Source organism: Leptonychotes weddellii, chromosome 8 (assembly GCF_054177405.1).
Source record: "Leptonychotes weddellii isolate Sample4059 chromosome 8, ASM5417740v2, whole genome shotgun sequence".
NCBI classification, from domain to species: Eukaryota; Metazoa; Chordata; class Mammalia; order Carnivora; family Phocidae; genus Leptonychotes; species Leptonychotes weddellii.
The window spans coordinates 129,086,032-129,095,400 of NC_138376.1; positions in this window are offsets into that span (position 1 = coordinate 129,086,032).

Below are 9,369 nucleotides of genomic sequence, written 5' to 3' on the forward strand. Positions count from 1 at the left end.
CAGGAGCAGGGTCCTCCCAGCCCAGATTCCAACCAGTGCCCAGGGTTGTGACTCAACAGCAGACCATGTTGTTCTGCTGCCTCCCGATTGGCCACAGTTCACTCCTGTGTCAGAAAAAGCCCACGTCTCTAGAAGCCCACCAGGGCCATTGATTTACCTGGTATTTCAGGTGATTTGACTCAGAGTTTTCCTTTCCAGCTGGACCACCAACCCACATATTACCCATCTCTGCATCAGGCAGGTTCACCTGTCTATTTGTTTCCTAAAAGGGGACTTTGGAGAGTCTTCCAAGCCTCCAGACTGTGGGAATGTCCCAGTGGGCACCCCCATAGTGATGCCTTCTATGGACGAGGACTCGCCAGTGTAGCCTCCCTGTGGCTGGCTCCTCGGGGGCATGAGACATTTCGACACGGCCAATACGGCCAGCCCCAGGTAGGGCGCCTGGAGGCTGCCTGCCTCATCCTTGTGACTGCCATCGGCACACGGGGACACCCAGAAAAGCTGGCAACTAACTCTTCAGGGATGTAAGCTGCTCAAATGTGTTTCTCACAACACACTGAGGACTTTGACAGACTTTCAAAGCTACCCCGTAACAGCAGATTTCAGCTTATACCAAAAACCTTCTAAATAATAGATATCCTAACTCAATGGATAACTCAAACATTAATAACTACATGTTTTCCTTTATAAATATAGGAAATAAAAATAACAGAATTTAAAATTCTGCTTCTTTTTCTTTGTGCACACTTACCTCCCTTATTTCTAAAACACTGAATTGTTTTTTACTTCCTGTCTTTTAAAGTTATAATATTTGAGCTTCTCCCTCAGGGATCTTGTCTTATTAAATCTTATTAACCCCAGAAACTCTATTTTCAATCACTATTACTATTTCTTCAATGCTCTTCCCATTAAGGAAGCTTCTCTGTTTTCACAGAGAAGTTTTTACGGTGTATGCTTTATTTACAAGCCTATTCCTAAATTTAAGGATTTTATTTTTTTAAAAGATTGTTATTTATTTATTTGACAGAGAGAGAGCAAGAGAGCGAGAGCAGGAACACAAGCAGGGGGAGTGGGAGAGGGAGAATCAGGCTTCCCGCCGAGCAGGGAGCCCGATGTGGGGCTCGATCCCAGGACCCTGGGATCATGACCTGAGCCGAAGGCAGACGCTGAACGACTGAGCCACCCAGGCGCCCAAGCCTATTCTTAAATTTAAATGAAAACTGAACCACTGCTTCAAACCAACACACCAATTTAATTCTACTTTTCCTTTCCAGTTTTTCTTTTATGTCTGAGGGTAACCAGATGGAAGACTTTGTAAAGACTGAATAATTACTCTGAATTAGATTCTCCTATCACTCGCTTCAAGGTTACCAACGATGGGGTTTGGAGCAACCGTCCCCACAAGACCACTTCCTCTCAGACACCAACTGTAAGTCAGGGGTCTCCAAGACCACCCCCAGTTTTGATAATTCTTTAGAAGGACCCAAGAACTCATTGAACATTGTTTTGTTCATAATTTCATTTTATTACAGAAAAAGAACACAGATTGGGATCCACTGAGGGAGGGAGCAGGTGCAGGGGACAGAATCCAGGAAAGTAGTAAGTATGGAGCTTCCTTGGTCCTCCCCATGGAGTCAGGATGAGGTGGCTTTCCCCGTATCCCCTTGTCAGCTAGGGGAGCCCCCAGCCTTGATGTCCAGAGGCCTCGTTGAGGTCCATCACGTCAGGGTGGCTGGCCTTCTGTGTGGCCCATCTCAGGCTCCTTCCCTTCTGGAGGGCCAGCTGATGTGTGTGGCCCAAAGCCCCTGCCCCTCATCACAGTATTACCATCTCGCTGGCTCAAAGCCCCCGGGGAAAACATATCTCTATCACGCATGACCTTCCAAGGGCTAAGAGTGACCTCCCAGCAGCTGAGGCCAAAGGTCAACACTTCTTTTTGGGCAAAGGTAAATACTTTACTACACATTTATTTATTAAAAAAAAATTTAGAACATATTAAGTGCTGTTCCTTTTGTGCTGGGGATACAAATACTAATCATGTTCATAATACTTCCTAACTTCAAGGACTTATATTCCAGCAGGGACGGCCAAGGAATATACACAGGACTGTAAGAAACGCATGATAAAATTCAATAATAGGTACAACTGAAATGGGCTGGGGATAGAGTCTTCAGGCATGCCGGGGCAAGGCAGCAGCGCAGCTGGGGGGCCGGGCCCACGGCTGGGGCGTGCAGGGTCCCAACACAGCGACGGCACGTATTCTCAACCTTGGCGAGCGGCTGTCTTGGAGACTCTCAAAAGTTCACTGCATCTTACTTTCTTTTCTTGCTGCCATACCCAGCTGCCAGCCCCCGCAAGCCTGCTTCTCCTCCTCCTAAGGAATTGCTACTTTACCCCAGCGGGGCAGGACTCCCGGTCTAAGACCCGGTGACTCTTCACTTCTCTTATTTTCACCTCCGACCCCGGGGAGGGCGAGCCTTAGGGGGAAGGAGCAATGGTCATTTCCAAGAAAAATGGTTAATGTTTTAGAAAAAGGAGCTGGGAGTACCGCTTCAGAGGGTGGAAGTCACATGAATGTGGCAGAGTCCTGTGATGATCCGGAGCACGCGTCTGAATTTAGGGTTTGGGTACAAGAATTTCAGCAACCTCAGAATATCCCTACAATGCAAATACCCCCAAAGGAGTGAATGACGAATGTAATCAGGGTTTCATGCATAAGAAATCACTATGAACATAAGTTATTGTTGTAGGAAAATGTTAATCCTACAAAAATAAAATTGTGATTGATCATACTCAAACTCCAACACAGGTCAAGTGTAGAAAGGTTCTACCTAGCAGAAAAAAACAACAACAACAACAAAAACACCAAAACCAAACCAAAACAAAAAAACCCAACAACTTTCTTTTTCATCAATTTTTGGGCACATGTTACAATTAAACGGAGTTTCAAGTTCAGAATGATGGAAAACCCCTAACTCTTCTGAGTGGACGCGGGAGAGGAAGGTGTGGACGAAAGCAAAACTGACAGCAATCTTGGTGAACGGGACCAGGTTTTCAGAGCTGTTGTCTCCCTGCTGCTGGGGAAATGGGTTGAACAGAGCCAGAAGTGGTGTTTTAAAATAGGCTTTTGTGAAACTGGTCATTTTAAGTACGCTATTCATTAGTTTGTTCATTCAATAAACCTGTGGCCCACTGACCACGGTCCAGTCCCATTTATGACCCTTGAAGCATCTTTACAGAATAACTTGAATGTTATCTGATTGCACATGTGATATATTCTCAATGCATAAAATGGAAAACACGGAAACGCACAATGAAAAGGGAAAAGACGCTGCCCCTGGCTCACAGGGGCTTTCTCTCTCTCTCAAGTAAATAAATAAATCTTAAAAAATTAAATGATGCCAAACATAGCTATGGTTTGTGCTTCTTCCTTATTCCCGACCTGCGCCCTTCCCAGATCAGGGCGGGGACCCCAACGGGGTTGATGGCCATCCCCCTCTCCCCCCAGCCGGCTCTTCCTCTCTTTTCTGGTCTTTTTCCCCTGATGTCCCGCCATTTCTATAGCTGCAAGACCTGTCGGAAGGGGTCTTTAAATTCTCGTTTTCACGAGGCCAGTGGCAAAATGCTAATTGCACAAACGTCCTCTCTCGGGAATGTAGCCTGTGCATCACCCGCAGGCCCCGACCTTCATCCGGGACTGGTTCTCCCCAGCACAATGCAAACTCACAACCTAATAATTTAATTCTTAAATTTGTGATTATTTTCAGATTACAGAAGTGATCTCTCCTATGTAGAAAATATAGGCAGCTATAGGGTCAAATAGGAAAAACATCATTTATAATCCTGCCATGCAGAGAATTTCCTTCCAGGATTTCATGCGAACAAGATAGATTCAGTGCTGGGGGACGCAGCTTACAATGTGGCTTTTCCCTCCATTCAGTCTGCAATTTTTACTTATTTACTTATTTATTCGTATTTTAGAGAGAGGCCAGGCAGCTCCTCCGGCGGATTCGAGAAGGAGTCTGATTTTCCCCTCAGGGATGGGTTATCCTACCAAACGCCTGGGCCTCATGCTTTGTCAGCAAGCTGAGGAGCTGACACAGGAATGGGAGTGTTTTTAATTCTGATTAAAATGTTCTTCTCAGGGGTGCCTGGGGGGCTCAGTTGTTAAGCGTCTGCCTTCCGCTCAGGTCATGATCTTAGGGTCCTGGGATGGAGCCCCGCGTCGGGCTCCCAGCTCCGCGGGGAGTCTGCTTCTCCCTCTTCCCCTCCCCCGTGCTCGTGCTCGCTCTCTCTTTCTCCTTCTCTTTCACAAAAATAAATAAAATCTTTAAAAAAATAAATAAAATGCACTTCTCAGAACCTGATCCTCGAGAAACACCACCCCCTTTCTCTTCTTCTCTGTGTCCTTGCATTCTGGCTACTGAGGTTCGAGTTTTGGGGAGAAGCCCTCATTTTCCTGTTTCTCAGGCTTGAGACCATGACAAGCCTGACAGTTCCCAGCTGAGCTGCCAGATAAGCCGTCCTCCCATGGGCGAATGCTGATCCCCACAGGGTTTGGAGGTGAGAGAATCCTTAGAGAATCACATTTTATCAACCAAGTACCTTTCTTCCTTTATTACAATCAAACAAAAACTGAAACCACATTCACACTGGAGTCCTCCCAGTTTTGGGGAACCTAGTGAACAAAAGGCCTTTGACCTGATACTCAGAAGGCAGAGAGGGGCACTTCCAGGGGATGAGGGATCTGCCCACACAAGGAGAGAAGAGGAGCTGATGTTCACAGTGGACCCCATTCAGGACCAGCTGGGCTTCTCAGCCTGAGGCCTTCAGTGGAATGGGGGAGACAGTTATGCCCCAAACTAAGACATCTTGGCTACAGTTAACTAGACATTTTTCAGTATTTGAAGAACATTATAATCTGGTGAATCTAATTGTTCTTATTCAGGGATCCCCTTAGGCATAGTTATTAGTGTATTTTCAAACTGTTTTCTCAGTGGGCATCATCAACTATAAATGATCTTTCTGTTAATCATAGAATCACAACATTTTTTAGAGCAAGTGAACTCTTAGAAATTAACCCCAGTTTCTCATTTTGCAGATGAGGAAACTGGACCCCCCAGAGGTTTATTGCCTTGACCTGGACCAAGTTCCCCAGTTAATGTCGTCGTCCTTCCTGCACGTGCCCAGAATGCCCAACCACAGCCGACACTATTGACGATGCACTTCCCACAACGTTTGGGCCCCGGGAGTCTGCGTCCCCGGGTCCCTTGTCCTCCCACTGTTCTCCTGGCCAGCTCCTCTCTCTCCCCCTGTCCCTGGTCTTCAGTCTTGGGGGCAGAGCCTGCCCTGGCCTTGCCTCTGCTCTCCTCGAGCCTCCAACAGCCTGGCCCAGTCTCTTCCACTCCTGGTCTGGGGGTGCAGTGACCGTCTGGGGCTCAGCAGGGGGCCTCCTGCCTTTGGGCATCTGGTCGACCGCACTGCAGAGTACCACACCTGAGACTCTCTCTGACTTCTAGCGGCGTCGGCCCTGCTCATTCTCCTGCATCTGCAGAACACTATTGCTCCTTCGGCCGGCTGGAAATCAGAGCGTCGGCCACCCAGCTGCTCCTCCCTTATCCGAACCTCGTTATCTCTGTCACCCACGTTCTATCCTTCATGCAGTTGGAGTGCTTGATTTTCTTCATTTCGATTACTTTCCAGCTTCTGTGGGTAAGGCCTAGACAGGCACCGTCCTCTTGCTTTCTCCGTTTGTTTCCCGGGGTTGTTGCAACACCATCACCACAGACTTGGTGGCTCCAACCAGCAGCCACAATTCTCATGGAGTCAGAGGCCAGAAGTCCAACCTGTGACTCTCGGGACTAAGACCCGGGTTTCTGCAGGCCTGCATTCCTCCGGAGGCTCCGGGCACCTTCTTGTCTTGTCCAGCCTCCAGCGGCCCCTGTGTTCCTTGGCACGTGGCCCCTCCTCCGTCTTCAAAGGGGAGCGCCGCCTCCTCAAGCCTCTCCCTCTCCCTCCTGCTCTGGTGGTGACGTCCTATCCCAGACTCTGACCTTAAAGGACAGGAGTGATTATATGGGGCCCACCCAGGTGGTCCAGGATAACCTCCCATCTCAAGAACCCTGACTTACTTAATCAATTTAAAGTCACTCTGCCTGGTGCAGTGACATATTCGGGGGGTTTGGGGCTCAGCCTGTGGGTGTCCCTGGGGACTATTACTCTGCTGATGACAATTTTTATGCACAATGAAAATGTAAAACACAGTGGCGTAGACTTTGCTGTGTGTAATTGGGTTACTAATGTTTTCTTAAATCGCCTCTCCCTCTCCCAGGGTATTTATATGCTTCTGCCAGAATCAGCTTCTGCAACCCACGAGTTCTGTCACGGTAAACGTGGACAGTTCCTCTTGTTTATTGCACCAAGTCCAACCAAGTCTGAGTGTCTGAGGCCACCCCCTACATTCAGCCTCATCCCACACACTCCTGGAGACATGGGCTGTCCTGCGGGCTGCCCTCCACATAGCTCCCCTGCTTGGTGGTTCCCTTCAGAGATGTCCTTTCTCTCACTCTGCAGGAGCATGCCTCAGCTCGCACTTCAGCTCACGGCCTCCTCGGTGTCTCCTCCCCGAGGAATACCCTGGTCAGCACCGTGCCGTCCTCATGCTGATGGTCCCTTTGTCTCTGAGACTCTACAGCCCAGGTGTGCCCGAGGTTCCTAGAGACTGGGGACTGCGCCTCCCATCTGTCCTCAGCCCTCAGTGGCCTGCTCAATACCAGCCCATGAGATTGCTGATCCGTATCCAAGGGGTTAGAAAATTGGTCTTCATCCAGTTGAAAATTTCAAGACCAACATTCGTTCTTATTTGTTTGCACTATTTAGAAAGTTCTTGTTGGCAGAATTCTGATTCAATAATGACCAGGTGATGAAATGTTTACTATGGCTTTACATAATGCAGTAAATGTCTGTGCCTCACACGAAGATTTTTAGGTAAAACGATAATGAGATTTTGCCGAGAAGTATCTGAAAGATGCACCTGTTAGCTGCTTGTCATCCGTAATAGGACTGTTCGATGTTGGAGGTGGACACCTGTGGTCCCCTGGTGGGTCCCCTGGGGCCGGCAAGCAGGTGAGTCCCGAGACCCTGGCTGGCGGATTCGTGAAAGAGTAGTGGGTGTTGGACTCTGTCTCACTGTGACCCCCACCACTGTGTCACAGACTGGGGCCCTCTGAGAATTTAGACCTAAAAGGGGAAGTAAAAACTGAGTGCAAATCCTATTTAATATGGACTTGCCCCAGATCAAATAATTCTGTGAAGGGGGCCAGCTCAGATAGGGATTTCTTCTTCTGTGCTGTACTCTCTTGAAGGTGGCTGAATCCAGGCCGCATACCAGGGAGAGATTCACCAGAGGACATGAATGCATTCATAAGGTCTCCGTTTTGCTCTCCGGAAAAGTGTGACGCTTCTATTTGTTGCAATATTTTTGAATGCATTTATTGGTCTTGCATATACATAGTAGGTGAAGTAATTACATTTTATTTTATATTTACATTTTATATTAAAAATGTTGTGATTTAAAATCTCATAGGAAAAAACTTAAATTTAATAAGTAAGTGAACATATAGATGCCCTTTATATTGACATTTTTCTCATTCTTCTTTTCATGGGTATGCTCTCAAAACTGATTTTAAAAATAATTTTTTGTTTACCATATTTATTACCATATTTACCATAATATTTACCATTACCAATATTTACCAATTAAATACCATTACCAATAAAAATTACCATTACTAATATTTACCATAATAAAGAAATTTAAAGTCTGATCTATTATAATTAAGATTTTCTTTTTATCAAATCGTAAGTGCACAGAAGCAAGAGGTTCTATGGGATTCATAATAAAAATATCAGTGCCTTACCCCCCCACCCCGTACTTTTCCCTCCCCACAAGAAACCATTTTACTTTTTTTTTTTAAATCTTAGCTGTTGCTGTTTTGGTATTTACGAAGTTGGTGTTGAGGTTTTTTTCCTCCCACCTTTTATTTTGAAATATTTCAAACCCACGGAGAAGATGAAGAATAATAATGCATCCAGTGCTCATGGAGCTTCACCTCATTCCATCCCCGCTCCCGGCTGGGCTGCGTGCTCTCTCTCTGCACACGTGCGTGTGCTTGCCGGCCCGTGCGGCACGTGGGAATCACTGAGGACTCCCTCTTGCCCCTAAGGACAAGGACTTTCTCCTACATCACCCACACGAGCATCACCCTGGGGAAGCTTGAGCAGACACAGTTCAGTGCTCGAAGATGCCGCCTGTGTTCGCCTCCCCAGGGCTTTCTCTCTCCTTCTCTGCCTTCATGTGTGATTCGGGTCCAGGATCCATCAGACCCCGCAGATCACATGCACTTCTCTGGTGTCCTTTTCTCTTTTACCTTAGGGCCTCCCACCACGTCAGCTCCTCTCCCTTTTCCTCTCTTCCCCATACCCACGTGTCTGTGGGTTTCAGGGTGTTGTTTTGCAGAAATGTCCTCTGTGTAGATCTGTCTTATTGTTTCCTCATGACAAATATAACATTTTGGGTTCTGTTTTCTACTAAGTTGGGAAATCCAAAGACATGTTCCTCACATCAACTACTCCTTTCTTAAAAATAGGTGTTCTCTGTCTGTAGTATTTTTAATTTAATATTTAATCTTTATAATAATAAAGATAAAAATAATCTTTATAATCATAAAATATTTTGATATCAAATAGGTACAATTATCAAAAATACAGTTCAGTTCCTCTTTCAATAGGACACCGCTGTGTTCAGTTAGAGACATCCTACGAGTGAAGGAGTAAGAAACAATTCATCAAGGGTAGGCAGGTCAGCAAGCCTCGTCTTACATAAACTTAGACCTCATTTGTGTGTAACTTTGAGGCTCATCATTAGAGAAATGGACTAAATTTGCAAGGCACCCGAGGGGTTCTGTTAACCTCGTATGAGGGTTTTTCTGTAGCTGCTCTATGGTCAACAGGGGCTCGAAATCCCAGCCAGACCCCTAAAGCTCTGCAGACAGATGCTACCGAAGACAAATAGCTCCTGCTGGGGACACACGCTCTGCCCCCACCCCTGTCCCCTGTCCCTCTCTGTGATGCATCTGCTCCTCAGCAGGTGTCTGCTCCACATCGGACCCCTCACTGCTCTGCAGGCTGTGGGACTCGGAACAAGGAGATGCTCCCCTGGGGGACCACGCTGTTTTTCGGGCGTAAAAGCCTGGGTTGTTTGTTAAAAGGCTTTGTGATTTCACAAACCAATAAACAGTGAAATGAAAATGGGCATCAGTCCCTGTTGTTTAGGAGTGGCAGAAAGCCACAGACAGTTGTGGCCACAGG